Source organism: Trachypithecus francoisi, unplaced genomic scaffold (assembly GCF_009764315.1).
Source record: "Trachypithecus francoisi isolate TF-2019V2 unplaced genomic scaffold, Tfra_2.0 Lachesis_group2, whole genome shotgun sequence".
Taxonomy (NCBI): domain Eukaryota; kingdom Metazoa; phylum Chordata; class Mammalia; order Primates; family Cercopithecidae; genus Trachypithecus; species Trachypithecus francoisi.
The window spans coordinates 100,977,048-101,005,045 of NW_022681465.1; the positions used below are offsets into that span (position 1 = coordinate 100,977,048).

General features: G+C 42.1%; 2 pseudogenes; both read right to left on the reverse strand.

Moving 5' to 3' along the window:
- Positions 1-10,219: 10,219 nt before the first annotated feature.
- Positions 10,220-11,464, reverse strand: LOC117064508 (annotated as a pseudogene).
- An 8,899-nt stretch (positions 11,465-20,363) lies between these two features.
- Positions 20,364-20,932, reverse strand: LOC117064509 (annotated as a pseudogene).
- Positions 20,933-27,998: the final 7,066 nt, after the last annotated feature.

The following is a 27,998-nucleotide window of genomic DNA, read 5'->3' on the forward strand; positions in this document are numbered from 1 at the left end:
GTTTTCATGTGCTTATTGGTCATTTCTATTAGTCATCAGGGAAATGCAAAGTAAATGAGATACCACTACCCATCTATCAGAATGGCTTATAATTAAAAAGATTGATAGCACCAGCTGTGATGCAGATCTAGAAAACCAGAACTCTCAGACATTGTTGGTAGGCTTGTGAAATGATACAACTATTTTGGGAAAAGGTCTGACATGTTCTTATAAAGCTAAACAGACACCTGCTCTGTGATGTCACAATTCTACTCCTAGATATTTAACAAAGGAAAAAAATACTATCTAGCCAAATGTGGTGGTTCCTGCTTGTAACCCCAGCTACTTGGGAACCTGAGGCAGGAGGATCCCTGGAGGCCAGGAGTTTAAGACCAGCCTGGAAAACATAGCAAGACTCTGTCTCTACAAAAAAGAAAACAATGTTTAATTAGCTGGATGTAGTGGTGTGCACCTGTAGTCCTTGCTACTCAAGTGGCTGAGGCAAGAGGATTGCTTGAGCCCAGGAGTTCAAGGTCATAGTGAGCTACGATTATGCTACTGCACTCCCGCCTGGATGACAGAGAGTGACCTCATTTCTTTCTTTTTTTTTTTTCTTCTGTAAATTATGAATAACCTTGGAAGAGACCTTGTTTATTTAAAAAAAAAAAAAAAAAAAGCCTATCTTTCCCCTAAACTGTAATCATCAATAAGGGAATTAATAAACTGTGCAGGCCGGGAGCAGTGGCTCAAGCCTGTAATCCCAGCACTTTGGGAGGCCAAGACGGGCGGATCATGAGGTCAGGAGATCAAGACCATCCTGGCTAACACGGTGAAACCCCGTCTCTACTAAAAAATGCAAAAAAACTAGCTGGGCGAGGTGGCGGGCGCCTGTAGTCCCAGTTACTCGGGAAGCTGAGGCAGAAGAATGGCATAAACCCGGGAGGCGGAGCTTGCAGTGAGCCGAGATCCAGCCACTGTACTCCAGCCTGGGCGACAGAGCGAGACTCCATCTCAAAAAAAAAAAAAAAAAGAACTGTGCTGCACTTAGTGAAGAAAAAGTAACAAAACACACATCAACAGAAAATAGTAAATTATTGATATAACAGCAACATTGATACATCCCAAAAACATTATGTTGAGTGAAATAAGTCTTACTCAAAAGAGAACACGTTATAAAATTCCGTTTATATGAAGCTCTAGGACAGTCAGATCTACTCTGTGGTAGAAGAAAACACGAAAACAGTTGTTTCTTCTTTTGGGTGAGTGCTATCACCTGAATGTGTGTCTTCCCTCAAAATTCGTATGTTGAAACCTAATCACCAATGCAATAGTATTAAGAGATGGGGTCTTTGGAAGGTGACTAGGACAGGAAGGAGGAGCCCTCATCAATAGGATTTGGGCTCTTAGAAAAGAAACCTAGCCTGGCACTGTGGCTCACGCCCATAATCCTACAACTTTGGGAGACATGGATCACTTGAGCTCAGGAGTTCAAGACCAGCCTGGGCAACATGACAAAACCCCATCTCTACAAAAAACTACAAAAATTAGCCAGGTGTGGTGGTATGCTCCTGTAGTCCCAGCTACTTGGGGGACTACAGCAGGAGGATAGCTTGAACCTGGGAGGTCAAGGCTGCAGTGAGCTGAGATCTTGCCACTGCACTCTAGCCTGGGTGAAAAAGTGAGACCCTGCCTCAAAAAAAAAGAGAGACCCAAGAGAGCTGCCTTGCCCCTTCTACCATGGGAGAATGTAACAAGAAGTGCCATCTATGAATTAGGAAACAGGCCCTCACCACTCACTGAATCTGCCAGAACCTTGATCTTGGACTTCCCAGCCTCCAGACCCATAAGAGACAAATTTCTGTTGTTTATAAACCTCTAGTTTGTGATATTTTGTTATAGCAGCCTGAGTGCACAAGGTCAGTGGGGGTGGAGACTGACTGAGACGGGACATGAAGGAACTTTTTGAGTTGATGATAATGTCTCATGTCTTGATGGGAGTTTGGTTAGAAATATATATGTATTTGTCAAAACTTGATAAATGTACACGTAAGATTGTGTATTTCACTTTACATAAATTTTATGTCAAAAGAAAAATCTACAAACATTACATTTCACTTAGTAGTATACATGCTGAAGTGTTTGGCAAAAGTGTATTGATATCTGCAATTTGAAGTGCATCAAAAAATATAATGGAGTAGTGTGAGTGGGGCTTGTGGGTTAAAAATATACATGATGAAACAATTAATAAGGAGATGAACAGACATGAGCAAACAAGCATAATACTACGTTAATAGAATCTATGTCATGGGTATGTGGATGGATGTTCATTGTAATTCATTGTAAAATTCTTTCAACTCTGCTGTATGTTTGGACATTTTTATAACAAAATGTTGAAATATATATATATAATCAATAGACTTAAAAGGGGAGCATAATGATATAAATACTGAAATAAGCGTATCTACAGAAATTTATTTTATTTTATTTTATTTTACTTTTTTTTTTTTGAAATGGAGTCTTGTTCTATGGCCCAGCTGGAGTGCAGTGGTGCAATCTCAGCTCACTGCAACCTCTGCCTCTTGGGTTCAAGCAACTCTCCTGCCTCAGCCTCCCGAATAGGTGGGATTACAGGTTCATGCCACCATGCCCGGCTAGTTTTTGTATTTTTCATTGAGATGGTGTTTCACCATGTTGGCCAGGCTAGTCTCGAACTCCTGACCTCAGGTAATCCACCCGCCTCAACCTCCCAAAGTGCTGGGATTACAGGGATAAGCCACCACGTGCGGCCTACAGAAATATTTTTAAAATACAGTTGTAGTCAGCATTATTACCATGATATTCTACTTTTTTAAAATCTGTCATTATTTTACACTGTTCTATGTTTGTTCATTGTCTTCATATTTATCCTTTTAAATGACCGCAATGTTGTACACCAATATCACTATGCCAAAATCAACTTAGCTATGCCTCTACAGTAGACATTCACTATAGCAGAGGCAGGAGGAAAAGCCCTAGAATAGAGGCAAGTTGTTTGGGGTTCCGGTCCTCATCTCATTCTCTGCTGGTTACGCTGTGTCTGATCCTTGCTGGGCAGTTTCTCTATCTCACCTGTCCTCAGTCTTCTCCTGTGTTAACTGAGGTACCAAGATTAAAAGAAATATACAACCCCTGCCAGCTCTGCACTTGGTGCTTTTATAAGGGTGATTTGTAGTTTTTACTTTGTTATTAATAAAACCATTATGAATAATTTTAGAGAGTTACTTTTCAAATTGTAAAAATAATAATATTGACTGAGTGACATAAGATTCAGAAAAATAAGAAAATGTTTAAAAGTTTAAACAAAAAAAAACTAATCACCCATGAGCCCTCTACCCAAAGATTATAATTGTCAACATTCCAGCGTATCTTCTTCTAGATTAGATTTGCAGTGAGCCATGATTGCGCCACTGCACTCCACTGTATGTATTTTCAAACATACAGCAAAGTCGAAAGAACTTTAGAATGAATTACAATGGGGCTGGGTGCAGTGGCTCACGCCTGTAATCCCAGCACCTTGGGAGGCCCAGGAGGGTGGATCACGAGGTCAGGAGTTTGAGACCAGCCTGGCCAACATGGTGATACCCTGTCTCTACTAAAAATACAAAAAAAAAAAAAAAATTAGCTAGTCATGGTGGCATGTGCCTGTAATCCCAGCTACTTGGGAGGCTGAGGCACAAGAATCGCTTGAATCCTGGAGATGGAGGTTGCAGTGAGCCAAGATCGCACCACTGCACTCCAGCCTGGATGACAGAGCAAGACTCCATCTTGGGGAAAAAAAAAAAAAAGAATGAATTGCAATGAACATCTATCCACATACCCATCACCTAGATTCTATTAACATAATATTATACTTGTTTTGTCACATCTGTTCATCTACCCGTTAATGGTTCTGTCATACATATTTTTAACCAAGAAGCCCCACTCACACTGCTACATGTTTTTTGATGCATTTTAATTTTTGTTTTTCTTTTTGAGAGAGGGTCTCATTCTGTCACCCAGGCTGGAGTGCAGTGGTGCAATAATGGTTCACTGTAGCCTCGAACTCCCAGGCTCAGGTGAGCCTCCCACCTCAGCTTTCCAAGTAGCTTGGACTACAGTTAGGTGCCACCATACCTGGCTAATTTTTTTTTACTTTTTGTAGAGACAGGGATCTCACTCTGTTGCCCAGGCTGATCTTGAACTCCTGTCATCAGTGATCGTCCTGCCCTGGCCTCCCAAAGTGTTGGGATTACAGGTGCGAGCCACTATGCCCAGCCTGATTTGCCAACTTTTTAATGTGTTAGTTTGAAATTTCTCAGAAAAAATATCTTACACAAGTTGGGTTCTCCAGGAGTACAGTGATTTGGGATCTGCATGCAATATATTTATTCAAAATCAACACCCATAGAAGGAACAGAGAAGGAAGCAGGATAGGGCAGATGGAAAAGTGGAACGCCAATGCAGGCCTGGTGAAGTCTCAACCACAGGATGTGCTGTGGAGTATATATGATGGAACAGAATTGCTGTGCATTACGACAAAATAACCAGGCCTTGTAACACGGCTTCAATCAGTCATTGGTTGTGGGCTACCCCAGGAAGCTGAGGCAAGCCTTAAAGAAGCTGACAGTTGGAGGCTGTGAGCTAACAACTAGACAAGCTCCCCCGGAAGTGGGATCCATGACACACATCTCTGGTCCACCACGGCATATTTTCTTTTTTGATTTGCATTTCTTTCGCTTTAGTGAAGTTTTAAAATATTTACAGATTAAAATGCACATTGAATCCTGCTTTAAAACACTTTCAATCTAATGTAGAACCCCTTCCCCAACAAGGGGCCGTTGAATTATTCCATTCCTTGAAGTGCCTTCAAGTCCCAGTGCAGTTTAGGCAGGAAAGATGGTGACGAGGTTGAAGAGGGAGGGAAGGATAGAACCCAATTGAGGAGAGAACTTGGAACTTTATGTACTGGCAATAAGACAGTCACCAAATGTCCCTGAATAGGGGGGTGTCATGATGAAATTCTGGCCTATCACAGTGATTCTAGCAAAAGATGTCAGCACCACAATCCAGCCACTCACACAACTCTTCTTGAGCAAGACTTGATCTTTCTAACTTTCTGAGAGTTTGACCTTTCAGAGTTTTTCCATATCCAATTCTCACTGGACAACCACCCAACCATGGTGAGTAAGTTAAGGTTAAAGATTATGGTAAGCAGCAACAAGCGATGGATTAGAAAATAAAGAAAACATGGCCAGGCATGACAGCTCACACCTGTAATCCCAGCACTTTGGGAGACCAAGGCAGGCCAATTACCTGAAGTCAGGAGTTCCAGACCACCCTGGCCAACATGGCAAAACCCTGTCTCTAGTAAAAATACACAAATTAGCTGGGTGTGGTGGCAGGTGCCTGTAATCCCAGCTACTCAGGAGGCTGAGGCAGGAGAATCGCTGGAACCCAGAGGCAGAAGTTGCAGTGAACCAAGATCTCAGCACTGCACTCAAGCCTGGGCAATAGAGCAAGACTGTCTCAAAAAAAGAAAGAAAGAAAGAAAAGAAAGAAGAAAGTAAGGAGGGAGGGAGGGAGGGAGGAAAAAAGAAAAAAAAGAAAACAGTGCAAAAGCTATACCTGAACATGGTCCAGGCAAGAATCCCACAGCTGGAATTAGAGTCAAAGGAGGCCAGATGCAGTAACTCACGCCTGTAATTCCAGCACTCTGGGAGGCCAAGGCAGGCAGATCACCTGAGGTCAGGAGTTTGAGACCAACCTGGCCAACATGGTGAAACCCCGTCTCTACAAAAATACAAAACTTGGTTGGGCATGATGGCGGATGCCTATAATCCCAGCTACTCAGGAGGCTGAGGCAGGAGAATCGCTTGAACCCAGGAGGTGGAGGTTGCAGCGAGCCAAGGTTGCGCCATTGCACTCCAGCCTAGGCGACTGAGCAAGACTCGTCTAAAAAAAAAAAAAAAACAAGGTGTTAATTGTTATATTGTTATAAGTACATAATAGGTATATATATTTATGGGGTATATAAGATATTCTGATACAGGTATACAATGAGTAATAATCACATTAAAGTAAATGGGGTATCCATCAGCTTAAACATTTATCATTTCTGTATGTTACAAACATTTCAATTACAGCTTTTTAGTTATTTTATTTTATTTTTATTTTATGTACTGTTTTTTTTGAAACGGAGTTTCACTCTTTTTGCCCAGGCTGGAGTGCAATGGCTCAATCTCAGCTCATTGCAACTTCCGCCTCCCAGGTTCAAGCAATTCTTCTGCCTCAGCCTGCCAAGTAACTGGGGTTATAGGCATGCGCCACCACTCCCAGCTAATTCTTGTGTATTTTTAATAGAGATAGGGTTTCACTATGTTAGTCAGGCTGGACACGAACTCCTGACCTCAGGTGATCCACCCGCCTCAGCCTCCCAAAATGCTGGGATTACAGGCGTGAGCCACCGCATCTGGCCCAGTTTTTAGTTTTTTTAAAATGTACAGGCCGGGCGCGGTGGCTCATGCCTGTAATCCCAGCACTTTGAGAGGCTGAGGCAGGTGGATCACCTGTGGTCAGAAGTTCAAGACCAGCCTGACCAACGTGGCAAAACCCCATCTCCATTAAAAATACAAAATTAGCTGAGTATGGTGGTACACAGGTACACACCTGTAATCCCAGCTACTCAGGAAGTTGAGGCAGGAGAATCGCCTGAACCCGGGAGAAGGAGATTGCAGTGAGCTGAGATCGCAACATTGCACTGCAGCCTAGGCAACAAGAGTGAAATTCCATCTCAAAAAAGGTACAATAAATTATTGATGACTATAGACACCCTGTTGTGCTATCAAATACTAAATATTATATTCATTCTATGTAACCGTATTTTTGTGCCCACTAACCATCTCCACTTCTGCCCACTCCCAACTATCCTTCCCACCCTCTGATAAACATCCTTCTACTCTCTGTCTCCATTAGTTCAATTGTTTTAATTTTCAGCTCCCACAACTAAGTGAGAACTTGCAAAGTTTGTCTGTCTGTTCCTGGCTTATTTCACTCAACATAATGTCCTCCAGTTTCATCCATGTTGTTGCAAATGACTAGATCTCATTCTTTTTTAACGGCTAAATAGTACTCTATTGTGGCGGGGCGCGGCAGCTCACGCCTGTAATCCCAGCACTTTGGGAGGCTGAGACAGGTGGATCACAAGGTCAGGAGTTCAAGACCAGCCTGGCCAAGATGGTGAAACCCTGTCTCTACTAAAAATACAAAAAATTAGCCAGGAGTGGTGGTGGGCACCTGTAATCACAGCTACTCAGGAGACTGAGGCAGAGAATTGCTTGAACCCGGGAGGCGGAGGTTGCAGTGAGCCGAGATCACGACAGAGCGAGACTCCATCTCAAACAAAAAAAAAAAGAAGAAGGCCGTGCGGTGGCTCATGCCTGTAATCCCAGCACTTTGGCAGGCCAAGGCGGGCAGATCAAGAGAAGGAGAACGTCCTGGCCAACATGGTGAAACCCCATCTCTACTAAAAATCCAAAAATTAGCTGGGCTTGGTGGCATGCACCTGGAGTCCCAGCTACTTGGGAGGCTGAGACAGGAGGATCGCTTGAACCGGGAGGAGGAGGTTGCAGTAAGCCTAGGTCACACCACTGCACTCCAGCCTCAGTAACAGAGGAAGACTCCATCTCAAAAAATAAATAAATAAAAACAGTACTCCATTGTGTATATGTACCACGTTTTCTTTATCCATTCATCCATTGATGAACACTTAGGTTGCTTCCAAATCGTGGCTATTGTAAACAGTGCTGCAATAAACATGGAGTGCAGATATCTCCTCAACGTGCTGATTTCATTTCCTTTGGATAAATACCCAGTAGTGGGATTCTTGAATCATATGGTACCACTATTTTTAGTTTTTTGTTGAACCTCCAAACTATTCTCCATAATAGCTGCACTAATTTACATTCCCACCAAGAGTTCCTTTTTTTCTACATTCTCACCAGCATTCATTATTGCCTGTATGTTGCTTAAAAGCAATTTTTACTGGGGTGAGATGATATCTCATCATAGTTTTGATTTGCATTTCTCTGATGATCAGTGATGTTGAGCACTTTCTTATATACCTGTTTGCCATTTGTATGTCTTCTTTTGAGAAATGTCTATTCAGTTCTTTTGCCCTTTTTTAATCAGATTAATAGATTTTTTTCCTGTAGAGTTGTTTGAGCTCCTTATATATTCTGGTTATTAATGCCTTGTCAGATGGATAGTTTGCAAATATTTTCTCCCATTCTGTGGGTTGTCTCTTCACTTTGTTGATTGTTTCCTTTGCTGTGCAGAAGCTTTTTAACTTGGTGTGATCCCATTTGTCCAGTTTGGCTTTGGTTGCCTGTGCTTTGGGATATTACTCAAGAAATCTCTGCTCACACCAATGTCCTGCAGTTTCCCTGATGTTTTCTTCTATTAGTGTCATCGTTTGAAGTCTTAGATTTAGGTTTTTAATCCATTTTGATTTGATTTTTTATATGGTAAGAGATAGGGGTCTAGTTTCATTCTTCTGCATATGGATATACAGTTTGCTCAGCATCATTTATTAAAAAGACTGTCCTTTTGCCAACGTATGGTCTTGGCACCTTTGTCAAAAATGAGTTCACTGTAGATGCGGGGATTTGTTTCTGAGTTCTTTATTCTATTCCATTGGTCATGTGTCTATTTTTATGCCACTACCATGCTGTTTTAATTACTGTAACTCTGTAGTATAATTTGAAGTCAGATAATGTGAGTCTTCCAGTTTTGCTCAGGATGACTTTGGCTATTCTGGGTCTTTTGTGGTTCCACGTAAATCTTAGGATTAATTTTTCTATTTCTGTGAAGAATGTCATTGGTATTTTGCTAGAGATTATATCAAATCTGAAGATTGCTTTGGGTAGTATGAATGTTTTAACAATATTCATTCTTCCAATTCATGAACATGAAATGTCATTCCATTTTTTTGTGTCATGTTCAATTTAATGCATCAATGCATTATAGTTTTCATTGTAGACATCTTTCTCTGCTTTCATTAAGTTTATATGTAGGCATCTTTATTTTTAGCTATGATTAATTATTGATTTCTTTTTCAGATTGTTCGCTGTTCACATATAGAAATCCTACTGATTTTTTTGTTGATTTTGTATCCTACAATTTTACTAAATTTACTAGTTCTAATAATTTTGTGGTGAAGTCTTTAGGTTTTTCCAAATATAAGATTATCTCAACAAATAAGGATAATTTGACTTCTTCCTTTCCAATTTGGATGCCTTTTATTTCTCTTATCTGATTGCTCTAGGTAGGACTTCCAGTACTATGTTAAATAACAGTAGTGAAAGTGGGTACCCTGGTCTTATTCCAGATCTTAGAGGAAAGGCTTTAGTTTTTCCCTGTTCAATATGATACTAGCTATGGGTCTGTCATATATGCCTTTTACTGTGTTAAGGTATGTTCCTTCTATTCCCAGTTTTGTTTTGTTTTTTTTTTCTTTTTAGGGATGTTGGATTTTATCAAATGCTTTTTCAGCATCAATGGAAATAATCATATGTTTTTTATCTTTAATTCTGTTGATATGATATATCATGTCAATTGATTTGCATATGTTGAATAATCCTTGTATCTCTAGAATAAATCCCACTTGGTCATGATAAATGATCTTTTAAATGTGTTCTTGAATTTAATTTACTGGTATTTTGTTGGGGATTTTTATATCAATGTTCATCAAGGATATTGGACTATGGTTTTCTTTTTTTGATGCATCTTTGTCTGATGTTGGTATCAGGGTAACATTGGCCTCATAGGATGAGTATGGACTTATTTCTTCCTCCTCTATTTTCAGAATAGTTTGAGTAAGTTTGGTATTAGTCTTTCTTTAAATGTTTGGTAAAATTCATCAGTAAAGCCATTGGGTCCCAGGTTTTTCTTTGCTGGGAAACTTTTTATTATGGCTTCGATCTCATTACTTGTTATTGGTTTTGTCAAGTTTGAGATTTCTTCATAGTTCGGTCTTGGTAGGTTGTATATATCTAGGAATTTATCCATTTCATCTAGGTTTTCCAATTTACTGGCATATAGTTGCATGTAAGAGCCTCTAATGATCCTTCGAATTTCTGCAGTAACCAGTTCTAATGTCTCCTTTTCATCTCTGATTTTATTTATTTGGGTCTTCTCTTTTTCTTTTTTTTTTTTTTAATGAGTATTCTAATTCAGTTTCAGAAAAAAAGGGTACATGACTTCGATGAGAAAGCATAAAATTAAGAGGCTTTTCTGGAAATCCAAGAAAAAGAAATAACCACTAATATGTTCAATACTTTTCTGGATCCTCTTCTTGTGTCAAAAGCTATATATTCTCTCCTCAAAAGCAGCTGCTCCAAGAACTAACTAGCCCTCTTTATCTCCCTCTAACTGGAACAGACTAATTCCCCTCCACCCCCATCTTTCTTCTTTCAATAACACTGCGTAGGTGTTAATGGCCTGGGCTCTCATCAATGAACAGAATTGTCCTTTAAGCCAGCAACCCACAGGCAGTGGCACCCAAAGCATCACCCCCAGTCCCCAGGGCAGAAGCCACAGAGCTGGCATTGTTTCCACTGTCTCAGGAAGAAGGAGCCAAAAGCTGACCCTCAGCACAAATCAAAGCCCAATATGGAGACAGAATAACTGCTTCTAGAGTTGGCAAGTTGTGGGCAAAAAAGGGGAGTTTTTGCAGCCACCCCATCTTTAGAAACAAGGGGTAAACTAGACCCTTTTCCACTATTATGGTCTACAAGGTACTCTACTGCTTCAAGGGGATCTGAAAGTACAAAAGGATCTAAACAAATAAGGAGAACTTTTCCCAGGCTGGAGACAAGAATGAAAAATAGAAAGATGGATGAATGTAATAAGGTGTAGGAAGATGGTGCTGGGAACCTCTGTTCTTCACATGGCTGCCAGCCCCGTAGAGGACAACACAGTAAGAACCAGGACAACCACTCCAGACTGGTATAGCTGGGGAATCTTCAGGCCTTTTCCCAGGTCCCACAACAAGTGTCGGATCCCATTTCAGGTATGATATATGAGAGGGAAGACAAGTGCAAACTTAGCTGTCTGGATCAGTGCTGGCCCCAGACACAGGGACTTTACGAGTTCCAAATAAGACTCAAAGTTCCCAGGGAGTAACGGGGCCAACATGCCAGAAAGAGAGACCCCTGCACTCAAAGCAATACCAGTGCCACGGTGGCAGGTGGACATCGCCATGGGAAGAGACCAACTGTAGATAGTGATGTGGGGAGATATAAGAATATAGGACGGTTTGAACCTATATTCTTATTCCAGAACTGCTCCATCTCTTCTTTGGCCATGGTTCCCAAAGGAACAGCATTTCTGATACAGAGCTGAGGGCTAAAGTGGGCTCGGAGGCAATGACGACCAACATGTCTCAGCAAGAGCGCAGCCATCTTGGGTTCCAGTCTCTTCTCTTTTTCTTAGTTAGTCTGGCTAATGGTTTGTCGATTTTCTTGATCTTTTCAAAAAACCAACTTTTTGTTTCATTGATCTTTTGTATTTTTTTCATTTCAGTTTCATTTATTTCTGCTCTGATCTTTATTATTTATTTTCTTCTACTAATTTTGGGTCTGGTTTGCTCTTGCTTTTCTAATTCTTTAAGACAGTGGTTCCCCGTATCTCAAAATAATAACAGCTATTTATGACAAACCCACAGCCAATATCATACTGAATGGGCAAAAACTGGAAAAATTCCCTTTGAAAACTGGCACAAGACAGGGATGCCCTCTCTCACCACTCCTATTCAACATAGTGTTGGAAGTTCTGGCTAGGGCAATCAGGCAAGAGAAAGAAATCAAGGGTATTCAGTTAGGAAAAGAAGAAGTCAAATTGTCCCTGTTTGCAGATGACATGATTGTATATTTAGAAAACCCCATTGTCTCAGCCCAAAATCTCCTTAAGCTGATAAGAAACTTCAGCAAAGTCTCAGGATACAAAATTAGTGTGCAAAAATCACAAGCATTCTTATACACCAGTAACAGACAAACAGAGAGCCAAATCATGAATGAACTTCCATTCACAATGCTTCAAAGAGAATAAAATACCTAGGAGTCCAACTTACAAGGGATGTAAAGGACCTCTTCAAGGAGAACTACAAACCACTGCTCAGTGAAATAAAAGAGGACACAAACAAATGGAAGAACATACCATGCTCATGGATAGGAAGAATCAATATCATGAAAATGGCCATACTGCCCAAGGTAATTTATAGATTCAATGCCATCCCCATCAAGCTACCAATGACTTTCTTCACAGAATTAGAAAAAACTGCTTTAAAGTTCATATGGAATCAAAAAAGAGCCCGCATTTCCAAGAGAATCCTAAGTCAAAAGAACAAAGCTGGAGGCATCACGATACCTGACTTCAAACTGTACTACAAGGCTACAGTAACCAAAACAGCATGGTACTGGTACCAAAACAGAGATATAGACCAATGGAACAGAACAGAGTCCTCAGAAATAATATCACACATCTACAGCCATCTGATCTTTGATAAACATGAGAAAAACAAGAAATGGGGAAAGGATTCCCTATTTAATAAATGGTGCTAGGGAAATTGGCTAGCCATAAGTAGAAAGCTGAAACTGGATCCTTTCCTTACTCCTTATACGAAAATTAATTCAAGATGGATTAGAGACTTAAATGTTAGACCTAAAACCATAAAAACCCTAGAAGAAAACCTAGGTAATACCATTCAGGACATAGGCATGGGCAAGGACTTCATGTCTAAAACACCAAAAGCAATGGCAACAAAAGCCAAAATTGACAAATGGGATCTAATTAAACTAAAGAGCTTCTGCACAGCAAAAGAAACTACCATCAGAGTGAACAGGCAACCTACAGAATGGGAGAAAATTTTTGCAATCTACTCATCAGACAAAGGGCTAATATCCAGAACCTACAAAGAACTCAAACAAATTTACAAGAAAAAAACAAACAACCCCATCAACAAGTGGGCAAAGGATATGAACAGATATTTCTCAAAAGAAGACATTCATACAGTCAACAGACACATGAAAAAATGCTCATCATCACTGGCCATCAGAGAAATGCAAATCAAAACCACAGTGAGATACCATCTCACACCAGTTAGAATGGCAATCATTAAAAAGTCGGGAAACAACAGGTGCTGGAGAGGATGTGGAGAAATAGGAACACTTTTACACTGTTGGTGGGATTGTAAACTAGTTCAACCATTATGGAAAACAGTATGGTGATTTCTCAAGGATCTAGAACTAGAAATACCATATGACCCAGCCATCTCATTACTGGGTATATACCCAAAGGATTATAAATCGTGCTGCTATAAAGACACATGCACACGTATGTTTATTGCGGCACTATTCACAATAGCAAAGACTTGGAATCAACCCAAATGTCCATCAGTGACAGACTGGATTAAGAAAATGTGGCACATATACACCATGGAATACTATGTAGCCATAAAAAAGGATGAGTTTGTGTCCTTTGTAGGGACATGGATGCAGCTGGAAACCATCATTCTCAGCAAACTATCGCAAGAACAGAAAACCAAACACCGCATGTTCTCACTCATAGGTGGGAACTGAACGATGAGATCACTTGGACTCGGGAAGGGGAACATCACACACCAGGGTCTATCACGGGGAGGGGGGAGGGGGGAGGGATTGCGTTGGGAGTTACACCTGATGTAAATGACGAGTTGATGGGTGCTGATGAGTTGATGGGTGCAGCACACCAACATGGCACAAGTATACATATGTAACAAACCTGCACGTTATGCACATGTACCCTAGAACTTAAAGTATAATAAAAAAAAAATAATAATAATAATAAAGACAGTGGTTCCCAACCTTTTTGGCACCAGGGACCAGTTTCATGGAAGACAATTTTTCCATAGACAGCAGGGGGTGATGGGGGATGGTTTTAGGATGAAACTATTCTACCTCAGAACATCAGGCATGAGATTCTCATAAAAAGCACGCAACCTAGATCTCTTGCATGCACAGTTCACAGTGGGGTTCGTGCTCCTATGAGAATCTAATGCCACCACTGATCTGACAGGAGGCAGAGCTCAGGTGGTAGTGTTCACTTGCCCACCCGCCACTCACCTCCCGCTGTGCAGCCTGGTTCCTAACAGGCCACAAACCAGTACTGGTCCATGGCCAGGGGGTTGGGGACCCATGCTTTAAGATGCATTATTAGGTTATTTATTTGAAGTTTTGCTACTTTTTTATGTAGGTGCTCATTGCTATAAAGTTTTCTCTTAACACTGTGCCCCATATGGTTTGTTATGTTGTGTTTCCATTTTCATTTGTTTCAAGAAATTTTTTATTTCTTCATTGACTCACTGGTCATTCAGGAGCCTATTGTTTAATTTTCTTTCATGTGTTTATATAGTTTCCAAAGTTCCTCCTGTTATTGATTTCTAGTTTTATTCCACTGTGGTCAGAAAAGATACTTGATATGATTTCAGTTTTTTTGATTTTTTGAAGACTTGTTTTGTGGCCTAACATATGGTTTATCCTTGAGAACAATCCATTTGCTGAGAAGAATATGTATTCTGTAGCCATTGTATGAAATGTTAGGTGAATATCTATTAAGTCCATTTGGTCTATAGTGCAGATTAAGTCTGATATTTCTTTGTTGATTTTCTGTCTGGATAATCTGTCCAGTGCTGAAGGTGAGGTGTTGAAGTCTCCAACTATTGTTGTATTGGGGTCTATTTGACTCTTTAGCTCTTATAATATTTGCTTTTTATATCTGGATGCTCCAGTGTTGGATGCTTACATATTTGTAATTGTTATATGCTATTGCTTAATTGACCCTTTGTTATTATATAATGACCTTCTTCATCTCTCTTTATAGTTTTTGTCTGGAAATCTATTTTGTCTGATATAAATATAGCTACTCCTGCTTTTTTGGTTTCCATTTGCATGGAATACCTTTTTCTATCCCTTTATTTTCAGTCTATGTGTGTCTTTTTAGGTGAAGTATGTTTCTTGTAGACCACAAATCATTGAGTCTTGTTTTTTTATCCATTCAGCCACTCTCTGTCTTTTGATTGGAGAGTTTAGTCCACTTACATTCAATGCTATTTTTTATGAGTAAAGATTTATTCCTGCCATTGTATTATTTGTTTTCTAGTTGTTTTGTGGTCTTCTCTCCCTTCTTTCTTTCCTTGCTGTCCTCCTTTTAGTGAAGGTGGTTTTCTCTGGTGGTGTACCTTAATTTTTTCTTTTTACTTTTTGTGTATGCATTGTGTGTATGTATTTTTCATTTAAGGTTACCATGAGGTTGCAAGTAATATCCTATAACCCATTATTTTAAACTAATGATAACTTAACACTAATTGTGGCCAGGCACAATGGCTCACGCCAGTAATACCAGCACTTTGGGAGGCTAAGGCAGAGGATCACCTGAGGTCAGGAGTTCCAGACCAGCCTGACCAACATGGAGAAACCCCATCTCTACCAAAAAGACAAAATTAGCCAGGTGTGGTGGCGCATGCCTGTAATCCCAGCTACTCGGGAGGCTGAGGCAGGAGAATCACTTGAACTTGGGAGGCAGAGGTTGTGGTGAGCCGAGATTGCGCCATTGGACTCCAGCCTGGGCAACAAGAGTAAAAACTCTGTCTCAAAAACAAAAACAAAAAAAACTAATTGCATAAACTAACCAACAAGCAAAAATAAAGTTAATAAACCCTCTACACTTTTAACTTCTTCCCCCAACTTTTTAACTTTTTGTTACTTTTATTCATTTCTTTTTTCTGTCTTTTTCAGTTGTTGTTGTTGTTGTTGTTTTGTTTTGTTTTGTTTTGAGACAGAGTCTTGTTCTGTTGCCCAGGCTAGAGTGCATTGGTGCAATCTCAACTAACTGCAACCTCCGCCTACCAGGTTCAAACAATTCTCATGCCTTAGCCTTCCATGAAGCTGGGATTACAGGTGTACACCACCATATCCAACTAATTTTTGCATTTTTAGTAGAGACGAGGTTTTGCCATATTGGCCAGACTGGTCTCAAACTCCTGGGCTCAGCTGCCTCAGCCTCCCAAAGTGCTAGAATTACAGGCATGAGCTGCTGCACCCAGTTTCTTTTCATATCTTTTTTTTTTTTTTTTTTGAGACAGAGTCTTGTTCTGTTGCCCAGGCCGGAGTGTAATGGCATGATCTCAGCTCACTGCAACCTCTGCCTCCCGGGTTCAAGCGATTCTCCTGCCTCAGCCTGCCAAGTAGCTGGGATTACAGGCATGCTGCCACTATACCTAACTAATTTTTTGTATCTTTAGTAGAGACCGGGTTTCATTATGTTGGCCAGGCTGGTCTCAAACTCCTGACCCTGTGATCCGCCTGCCTCAGCCTCCCAAAGTGCTGGGATTACAGACGTGAGTCACCACGTCTGGCCCTCCTCTATTCATATCTTATTGTAATGTCTATGTCTTGAAAAGTTGCTGTAATTTTTATTTTTGATTGGTTCATCTTTTCATCTTTCTACTTAAGATACGAGTAGTTTATACACTACAATTACAGTGTTATAATATTCTGTGTTTTTCTGTGTACTTACTATTACCAGTTAATTTTGTACCTTCTGATTATTTGTTTTATTTATTTATTTGTTTGTTTGTTTGTTTTTGAAACAGAGTCTTGCTCTGTTGCCCAGGCTGAAATGCAATGGCAGGATCTTGGTCTCACTGCAACCTCCCCTTCCCAGGTTCAAGCAATTCTCATACCTCAGCCTCCCAAGTAGCTGGGATTACAGGCATGCACCACCACTTCTGGCTAATTTTTGTATTTTTAGTAGAGATAGGGTTTTGCCATGTTGCCGTGTTGCCCAAGCTGGTCTTGAACTCCTGACCTCAGGTGATCCACCTGCCTTGGCCTCCCAAAGTGCTGGGATTACAGGCCCTTCAGATGATTTCTTATTGCTCATTAACATCCTTTCCTTTCAAATTGAAGAACTCTCTTTAGCATTAATCTCTTGTGGAACAGGTCTGCTGTTGATGAAATCCCTCAGCTTTCATTTGCCTGGAAAATTATTTTTCCTTCATGTAAGCTAGTATGATGCTACATTCTTTTTTTTTTTTCTTTTTTTTTGAGACGGAGTCTCACTCTATCTCCCAGGCTGGAGTGCAGTGGCCAGATCTCAGCTCACTGCAAGCTCCACCTCCCGGGTTTACACCATTCTCCTGCCTCAGCCTCCCGAGTAGCTGGGACTACAGGTGCCCGCCACCTCGCCCAGCTAGTTTTTTGTATTTTTTAGTAGAGACGGGGTTTCACCGTTTTAGCCAGGATGGTCTCGATCTCCTGACCTCGTGATCCACCCATCTCGGCCTCCCAAAGTGCTGGGATTACAGGCTTGAGCCACCGCGCCCGGCCTGATGCTACATTCTTAAACATGTCTCCTGAGGAATATATGTATATATCTGTGTTGGGTATCATAGGAGTAAAATTTTCTGTATTATAGAGTATGTATATGTTCAACTTTCATCAATACTTTCAAATAGCTTGCAGTGCTATAAGCAATACACAGGAGTTCCAGGTTGTTCCACATCTTAGACAACACTTAGTGTTGTCTGGCTTTAAAATTTTACTTGTTTTTGTAGTTGTGATATCACATTGTAGTTTTAGTTAGCATTTCTTGAATGTCTAATGAACTTGACCATTTTTTAATATTTTTGCTGGCCATTAGGCTAGTTTCTCTGTAAAGTGCCTGTTCTTTTGCCCATTTTTCTATTTTTCTATTGAGTGAGTGAATTATATGTTTGTTTTCTTACTGATTGGCAGGGGTTTTTTATACATTTTGAATATGAGTCCTTTTGGGGGATTATGTGTTGTAAATATTTTGTCCTACTCTTTGAATTGTCTTTTCACCCTTTAGCCATGCCCTTACATGAATAAAAGTTTTTATTTCTAATATAGCCCAATCTGTCATCATCATCATTATTATTGTTGTTGTTGTTGTTATTATTATTATTATTTTTGAGATGGAGTTTTGTTCTTGTTGCCCAGGCTGGAATGCAATGGCATGATCTTGGCTCACCAAAACCTCCGCCTCGCAGGTTCAAGCGATTCTCCTGCCTCAGCCTCCCAAGTAGCTGGGATTACAGGTACCCACCACCACATCCAGCTAATTTTTTGTATTTTTAGTACAGACCGGGTTTCACTATGTTGCCCAGGCTGGTCTTGAACTCCTGATCTTGTGATCTGTCCGCCTCAGCCTCCCAAAGTGCTGGGATTACAAGCATGAGCCATCGCAATCGGCCTCCTATTTTTAACTTCTGAAAACCTATTTTGTTTTACATTTCAATTTAGATCGCAATCCTCTAGAATTTTTTTCTAATTTAAGGAAATTGTTTATTACTTAAAAGTGTCTTAGCAAAATAGAAGCATCAATTTTATGCCATAATTTAATTTTTTTTAAATTGATATAACATTTTACAGGTTTTTTTTTTTTTTTTTTTTTTGAGACAGAATCTCACTCTGTCACCCAGGCTGAAGTGGCACAATCTCGGCACACTGCAACCTCTGCCTCCAGGGTTCAAGCAATTCTCATCTCTCAGCCTCCCAAGTAGCTGAGGGATTACAGGTACATGCCACTATACCCGGCTAATTTTTGTATTTTTAGTAGACACAGAGTTTCACTATGTTGGCCAGGCTGTTCTCAAACTCCTAGCCTCAACTGATCCACCAATCATAGAATCCCAAAGTGCTAGGATTACAGGCATGAGCCACTACCCCGGCCATTCTGTGTTTTATCATGTACAACATGATTAAAATTCTTTTTTAAGGTAGGATGTAAGGGTAGGGATCAAGATTCTTTTTTTTCTTAAAGATTTATAATTGCTTCAAAGCAGCTTATATTTTTAAAAAACATGTTTTCCACTGTATCATAAGTTAAGTGATCATGCATATGTGCTCAATTTCTGGACTCTCAATTCTATGCCTCTGGTCTGTTCATACACACACACACACACATATATATACACATATATATATACACACATATGTATATACACAAATGTGTGTGTCTGTGTGTGTGTGTGTGTGTATATATATATATATTTTTTTTTTTTTTTTTTTTTTTTTGAGATGAAGTCTCACTCTGTCGCCCAGGGTGGAGTGCAGTGGCGTGATCTCGGCTCACTGCAACCTCCGCCTCCCAGGTTTAAACAATTCTCCTGCCTCAACCTCCTGAGTAGCTAGAATTACAAGCACACACCACCATGCCCAGCTAATTTTTTTTTCTTTTTTTTTGTATTTTTAGTAGAAACAGGTTTTACCACGTTGGCCAGGCTAGTCTCGAACTCCTGACCTCAAGTGATCTGCCCACATCAGCCTCCCAAAGTGCTGGGATTACAGGCGTGAGCCACCACACCCGGCCTCCATACATTCTTGTAATAATGCCACACTTATAAATGTAACACTATAATAAGCATTGTGTCTGATAGTGTCAGTCCTATAGCTCTGTTCTTGAAGATTATTTTCGCTATGCTTAGTCCTTTACATGTCCATATGCATTTTACTTTTTTCCACTAATAGTCATTTATATAACTTGATGCCAATCAAAACATACCATTGGCTGTTTAGCTGGGATTACAGGTGCCCACCACCATGCCCAGCTAATTTTTGTATTTTTAGTAGAGATGAGGTTTCACCATGTTGGCCAGAATGGTCTCGATCTCTTGACATCATGATCCACCCGCCTCAGCCTCCCAAAGTGCTGGGATTACAGGCATGAGCCACTGAGCCCGGCAAAAGTTTTTTTTTTTTTTTTGTTAAAATACTGAGAGGAAAATAACTTACTGGAATATAAAGATAAGAGCTGAATGAGCATACCTCTAATGGAGAAAGGGGGTATTTTCACAGAATGAGTATTTTTCCCCATCCCATCCCCACTTGATGTCAATCAAAACATACCATTGGCTGTTTAGTTTTAAAAAATGCAATATGCTTGGGCATATATACCAGTTACTTTATGTACAATAAAGGAATGGGGAAGCGGGAAACGAAAGAGCAGAGAAAACTATACTGTAGTAGTCAGGATGTGGTGGAACCAAATTGCAATTTTCTAATGCAGAATGTAATCTTGATCTTTAAAGAACAGAGTTCTGGCCAGGCATGGTGGCTCACACCTGTGATCTCAGCACTTTGGGAGGCCAAGGTGGGCGGATCACCTGAGGTCAGGAGTTCGAGACCAGACTGACCAACATGGTGAAACTCGTCTCTACTAAAAATAAAAAAATTAGCCAGGCATGGTGGTAGGCACCTGTAATCCCAACTACTTGGGAGGCTGAGGCAGGAAAATTGCTTGAATCCGGGAGGCAGAGGTTGCAGTGAACCGAGATCACGCTATTGCACTCCAACCTGGGCAACAGAGCTAGACTCTGTCTCAAAAATAAATAAATAAAATAAAGAACAGAGTTCTGGAGTAAAGAAGCAGGTTCCCTTTTCAGTAGACACCTCCCATCTGCTGTTGGAATGCATCAATTGTATCGTCATCCCCCATTTCCAACTGTGCAGGTGTGTCTATTTTATTGATTGGTTGCCCATCAAATCGGAATCTAATCTGCTTCATTGATAATCCCTGTCATTCACAATAGGCTTTCATTAGTTTACTAAGTGGTGTATGCCTCTTAGTCTTAAACTGCACCACAGAACCATCCTGCCCCAACACCTTCAAATTAATATGTTCTTTGTTCTCATTCCTGACTCCTTCCTTGGGCCTTTCATCAGCCATGCAAGCACCAGTCTCCTCAGCTGCTGCTTCACAAAAGAGGCACCAAGTCCACACCAAACCAGCACACAAGCAGCCCCAGGAGCAGCAGAAGAGGGAAGCAGCAGTGGTGGATGAGGGCTCCATATGCATTTTAGAGTCAGCTTATCAACATTCACCAAACACATATTCTCATACCAAACTGCTGGGATTTTACTTTAGCTTTCGTTGAATCCATATATCAATTCAGGGGCTTTGTCATCTTTAAAATTGTGCTTTCTAATCCATGAAGATGGTATATCCCTCCACTTATTTAGGGTTGGTTTTGAAGTTTTGTTTTTTGGTTTTTGGTTTTTTTTTTTTGTGGGGTTTTTTTTTTTTTTTCTGTTAGTTTGTTTTTGAGAGGGGGTCTTGCTCTGTCACCCAGGCTGCAGTGCAGTGGCAAGATCTCAACTCACTGCAGCCTCCACCTCCCAGGCACAAGCAATCCTTCTGCTTCAGCCTTTTAATTTGGGACTACAGGTGTATGCCACCATGCACAGCTAATTTTTGTATTTTTCGTAGATGGGTTTTCATCATGTTGCCCAGGCTAGTCTCAAATTCCTGGCCTCAAGCAATCCACCTGCCTCAGCCTCCCAAAGTGATGGAATTACAGGCATAAGCCACCATGCCTAGCCTTATTTCGGTTTTGTATAATTTTGTCTCAATAGTGGATATTTTCTAGTTACATTTTTGTTTGTCTTTTTCATTTTTATTTTAGGTTCCAGGGTACATGTGCAGGTTTTTATATAGGTAAACTCATACCATGGGAGTTTGATGTACAGATTATTTCATCATCCAGGTACTAGGTCTAATACCCAATAGACTTTTTTTCTTATCCTCTCCCTCCTTCCACCCTTCACCCTTAAGTAAGCACCAGTGTCTGTTGTTCCCCTCTTTGTGTCTGCATCTTTTCATTTTCTTGGTGGAATCCTTTGAAGCATGAGATTTAAATTTTGATGAAGTCTAATTTACCTATTTTTTCTCTTGTTGCTTGTACTTTTGATGTCATATCTAAGAAATCATTGCCTAATTTAAGGCCATAAATATTTATACCTATGTTTTCTTCTAACAGTTTTATGGTTGGTGTGGTTCATTGAATGTTTATGTTCCCCCAAAATGTATTTGTTGAAATCCTAATCTCTAAGCATACACACATAGTCAGCCCTCTGTGACTGTGGGTTCCACATCTGTGGATTCAATGAACCACGGATGAAAAATATTTGGAAAAAAATTGCATCTGTACTGAACATGCACACTTTTTTTCTTGTCATTATTCCCTAAACAATACAATATAACTATTTACAGAGCATTTACATGGTATTAAGTATTGTAAGTCATCCAGAGATGAATTAAAGTGTAAGGGAGAGTGTGCATAGGTTATATACAAATACTATACCACTTTATATCAGGGATTTAAGCATCCATGGATTTTGGTATGCATGGGAGGTCCTGGAATCAATCCCCCTGCCAACAGGTACCAAAGGATGACTGTATATGTATGAATATATGTATATGTACATGTGCATGCACACATGTACACACACACACATAAATGCAATGAGTACACCAGCGGCAATGAGCATACCAGACACTGAGACTTTGGTTTTAAATACTATTCTCCTCAAAACGAACCAGAACTCCTTGAAGAAATGACTGACTTTGGGGCTAAAGCAGAGAAAGCATATAATACACCTACAACATATTGTACCATAAAGTATGGCAATTCTCAAAGGATCATGGGGATGTGTCAAAGTGACACAGGAGCCAGCCAAGGGGCTCCCACTGGCTAACTCTGGGATAACAAGAGCATCAAAATAATGACATAATTATAGCAATTTCTTATAACCCATTAAATAGGAACCTATGAGCCCATACTAATATCAATTAATAGATAAATATTCCTCACAAGTATTGACAACATAAAATAGAAATTACAAACAAAAAAATATATTTTTTTCTTGGATGACAGAGGGAGACTCCATCACAAAAAATATAATAAAATAAACAAAATTTTTATTAAAGTTAAAAAATTAATAGAGAAATAAATGAGAGCAGAGGGAGGGGAAAGCTTTCCCTTACAATAGAAGGTCAACTAATACATGTGGAAGAAATAATAGAAGGAATGATAATGTTTTGGTTTTTTTTTTTGAGGCAGAGTCTCACTCTGTCACCCAAACTGCACAATCATAGCTCACTGCAACCTCCAACTCCTGGGCTTAAGCAATCCTCCCACCTCAGCCTTCCAAGTAGCTGGGACTACAAGCATATGCCTCTGCGTCCAGCTAATTTTTGTATTTTTTGTAAAGACGGGGTTTTGCCATATTACCCAGGCTGGTCTCAAACTCCTGAGCTCAAGTGATCTGCCCTCCTCAGCCTCCCAAAGTGCTGGGATTACAGGTGTGAGCTACCGCACCCAGCCAATGATTATCATTTGATAACCTTTACAGTAATAATCGTTTTGGTGAAAAAGCAAATAAAATGGTACTTATATAAATAGGTAAAGTCTGGGCAACACTGAGACCCCCCCCCCATCTCTAAAACAAAATTAACTTAAACAATTAGCTGAGTGTGGTGTGGTGGCTGGCACCCGTAGTCCCAGCTACTTGGCAGACTGAGACAAGAGAATCACTTGAGCTCAGGAGTTCGAAGCTATAGTGAGCTATGATCTCACCACTAAATTCCAGCCTGGGTGACACAGCAAGATCCTGTCTCAAAAAATAAATAAATAGGCCAGCCATGGTGGCTCACACCTGTAATCCCAGCACTCTGGGAGGCTGAGGCGAGCAGATCACCTTAGGTTGGGAGTTCAAGACTAGTCTGACAAACATGGAGAAATCCCGTCTCTACTAAAAATACAAAATTAGCCAGACACAGTGGCACATGCCTGTAATCCCAGCTACTCGGGAGGCTGAGGCAGGAGAATCGCTTGAATCTGAGAGGTGGAGGCTGCAGTGAGCCAAGATTCACCGTTGCGCTCCAGCCTGGGCAACAAGAGTGAAACTACGTCTAAAAAAATAAAAACTAAATAAAATAAATGCGTTATCAGTAACAATATTTTTGCATAGTCTCAAAGTATCTTAAGACAAAAATACTTACTAACTTTACATTGAAAATCTGGCAGACATCATCATACCAAATGATGAAAGTTAATTTCACCAGTGATGAGACAAATCAACATCATATGCCTTCTGATGTGATGCATTAAGAAGAACACAGCTGGTTGGGTTTGGTGGCTCATGCCTGTAATCCCAGCACTTTGGGAGGCCGAGGCAGGTGGATCACTTGAGGTCAGGAGTTAGAGACCAGCCTGGCCAACATGGTGAAACCTCATCTCTAACAAAAATACAAAAATTAGCTGAGCATGGTGGCACAAGCCTGTAATCCCAGCTACTGGGGAAACTGAGACAGGAGAATCGCTTGAACCCACGAGGTGGAGGTTGCAGTGAGCTGAGATGGCGCCACTGCACTCTAGCCTGGGCAACAGTGCAGGACTCCATCTCAAAAAAAAAAAAACACGGCATCACTTCTGCAGTATTTCTGCCAAAATGATTATCCTAAATCCAATCATGAGGAAACATCAAACACAATCTGGTGGACATTCTGCAAAATAATTGACCTGTCCTCTTCAAACTTCCGGGTCATGAAAGAAAGAAGAGACGGCCGGGCGCGGTGGCTCAAGCCTGTAATCCCAGCACTTTGGGAGGCCGAGATGGGCGGATCACGAGGTCAGGAGATCGAGACCATCCTGGCTAACACGGTGAAACCCCATCTCTACTAAAAATACAAAAACGAGCCGGGCGAGGTGGCGGGCGCCTGTAGTCCCAGCTACTCGGGAGGCTGAGGCAGGAGAATGGCGTAAACCCGGGAGGCGGAGCTTGCAGTGAGCTGAGATCTGGCCACTGCACTCCAGTCCAGGCGACAGAGCGAGACTCTGCCTCAAAAAAAAAAAAAAAAAAAAGAAAGAAGAGACTAGGAATTGTTCCAGAAAAAAGGAAACAAATGAGACATGGCAATTAAATGCAACACGTGATCCTGTATTGTATCCTGGATCTATAAATAACTTTACTGGGAAAAGTCAGTAAAATTTGAATGAAGTTTGTGGATTAGAAGATGCTGTGGTGGCCGGTCATGGTGGCTCACGCCTGTAATCCCAGCACTTTGGGAGGCTGAGGCAGGTGGATCACCTGAGGTCAGGGGTTTGAGACCAGCCTGGCCAACATGGTGAAACCTGTCTCTACTAAAAATATAAAACATTAGCCAGGCATAATGGCAGGTGCCTGTAATCCCAGCTACTCAGGAGGCTGAAGCAGGAGAATTGCTTGAACCCAGGAGAAGGAGGTTGCAGTGAGCCAAGATTGTGCCATTGCATTCCAGCCTGGGCAACAAGAGTGAAACTCCATCTCAAAAAAAAAAAGAAGGTGCTTTGGATTCAATGTTAATTTCCCGATTTTCATGGGCATTCTGTGATTACATAGAAGAGTATCCTTATTTTTATGAAACAGACACTAAAGTATTTAGGGGTGATTGGCATCATGTCTGTAACTTATTCTCAGATAGTTCAGGAAAGAGAATCTGTATCTATACAGAGAGAAAAATAATAATAAGGCAGATATGGTAAGTTACTAACGATTAGGGAATCGGGCGAAGGGAACACAGGAGTTCTCCACAGCATTCTTGAAACTGTCTTAAGGTTTTTAATTATGTCCACTTTAATAGCTGAAAAATATTTCCTATAACTCTTATTTTGTAAATCCCTAGCATCTATTTAATTCAAGATCAAAATAAAATAAGAACATGAAGGTAATGAGAAATAAGTCAGGCACAAAGAGAACTTATAAAGATAAATCAGAGCTATTCACTAAATATACTAAGGCCTATGAGTCTTAGGTTCAATTTTTTTTTTTTTTTTTTTTTGAGATGGCATCTTGCTCTGTCGCCCAGGCCGGAGTGCAATGGTGAGATCTCAGCTCACTGCAACCTCCATCTCCCGGGTTTAAGCGATTCTCCTGCCTTAGCCTCCCGAGTAGCTGGGATTACAGGTGCCCGCCACCACGCCTGGCTACTTTTTGTATTTTTGGTAGAGACAGAGTTTCACCATATTGGCCAGGCTGGTCTCTTGGCCAGGCTGGTCTTGAACTCCTGACCTCATGATCCGCCTACCTCGGCCTCCCAAAGTGCTGGGATTACAGGAGTGAGTCACGACGCCCAGCCCTTGGGTTCTATTTTTTAATTACATATGAAATTTTAGTGTTAAAGAGCCAGGAGGAGCTTGAAAAGTCTAGTTCCTCAAGTCTTTTCGTCATATATGTTTACATTAGGATTAAGAATAGAAAAGGGGCCGCGTGCGGTGGCTCAAGCCTGTAATCCCAGCACTTTGGGAGGCCGAGACGGGTGGATCACGAGGTCAGGAGATCGAGACCATCCTGGCCTACACGGTGAAACCCCGTCTCTATTTAAAAAACTACAAAAAACTAGCCGGGCGAGATGGCGGGCGCCTGTAGTCCCAGCTACTCGGGAGGCTGAGGCAGGAGAATGGCGTAAACCCGGGAGGCGGAGCTTGCAGTGAGCCGAGATCGCTCCACTGCACTTCAGCCTGGGCGACAGAGCGAGACTCCGTCTCAAAAAAAAAAAAAAAAAAAAAAGAATAGAAAGGGGCTGAGCACCGTGAGAAGCCAGGAAATGAAGTCCCCTGAAGAGAGACATGTTTTCCAAGGAAAAGGCAGAGGGACGTCCGCTTGCCATGGAAGAAAGTGCCACAGAGCATGCTAGAAGGGCTGGGGACAGCAGAGGGATGGATGGAGGTGGGGGATACAGGTTGCTGCAGGCAGTGGATGTGAGATGGGCCCCACCCTATTTTGCACCTCTGGCCTGCCAACCCGGGATCCTTCTGCCCAGCCAGACTCTGGGTAAGGAAGAGGGGTTCTGGGAGGCAGTCCCAAACTCGAAGAGTGAAGAAAGATGGCAATGCCAAGGCTTTGGGAGTGGAGCCAGAGGCAGGAATTGGAATTGGGGTCTGGTTTCCCCATGGCAGAGCTCATCCAGGTCCAGGATCTACCCTCTCTTGGCATTGACTGGCCAAGCCCTGGCTCAGGTATTCCACACCTGGGCCCGGAACCACATGCGAGGAAACCCAACACTGTTCCACCCCAGCCCGCAACTTCCAGCAGCTAGGAGCAAACAGGGCTTGTGGAGGAGGCAGTGGGTCTCCAGAGCCCAGCAGCAGGGAGGCTACTTCCCGAGAGAGGGCAGCGGCACAGGAGAAGGCCCTGCCGCCGACAGGGGTCTTACTCCACTCCGGGACCCTGCCCTTCTGTGGCCACGCTCCCACCAGAAGCCTGTCACCTCCCATCCCTCCCGCTGGTAACAGGCACCGGGGTACCGTGCCCAGCCCCCAGGCACCTCCCCAAGGCTGCCATGTGGCAGAGGAAGCCGGTGAACGGACGCTCGGCTGCAGCCAGGCAGGCCTAAGCTCTGTTTCCCCGCCACATCTCAGCTACACCCACAGGCCTGGGTGCCAACCAGCTGGCGTCAGTGCCCTTGGTGCCTTCCAGCACCCGCCTGTCCTGGAGGAGCTGCATCTGTCCCGTAATGTCCTCGCCCGCCTCTTAGGGGCAGCCTTCTCAGCCCTGGCGGGCACGGTGCACCACCTCGACCTCTCTGAAAAGCTGACCTCGGTGCCCGTGGAGGCCTTCGTGGGGCTGCAGATCCAAGTGAATCAATCCGCCAACCCGTGACACTGGGACTGTGCCCTCCAGGGAGTGCTCAGGCTGGTGAGGCTGGCACCGGGCACCAGGACAGGCATCGTGTGCGGCCCCCGGCACCCGACCAGACCTTGGTGGAGCAGGAGCTCCTGCTGCTGGCAGGGGAGGAAGAGCTGTGTGGGGCGGGGCAGGGCCCAGCGGAGCACCAATGTGGCCCCTGCCTTTGGAGAGTGGCTGACCTGGTGCATTATGTGTGGCAGAACCGAGATGAAACCTGGCGCACCCTCAAGCGGCCCCTGCTGCCAGAGCACCCGGAGTACCACTCCACCCTCAGCACAGTGATCCGATGACCAAGGGCGCTCCTGGGGCCACACCACACACTCCTCCTCCTCCGCCCTTTCCCTTCCTCTGACTCCCTCAGCTTCCTGTGCAGCCTCACCCCAGCCCCCTAAATACCTGTCCTCTCTCCTCTCTCTCTCCCCCTACCTCTCTCTCTCCACG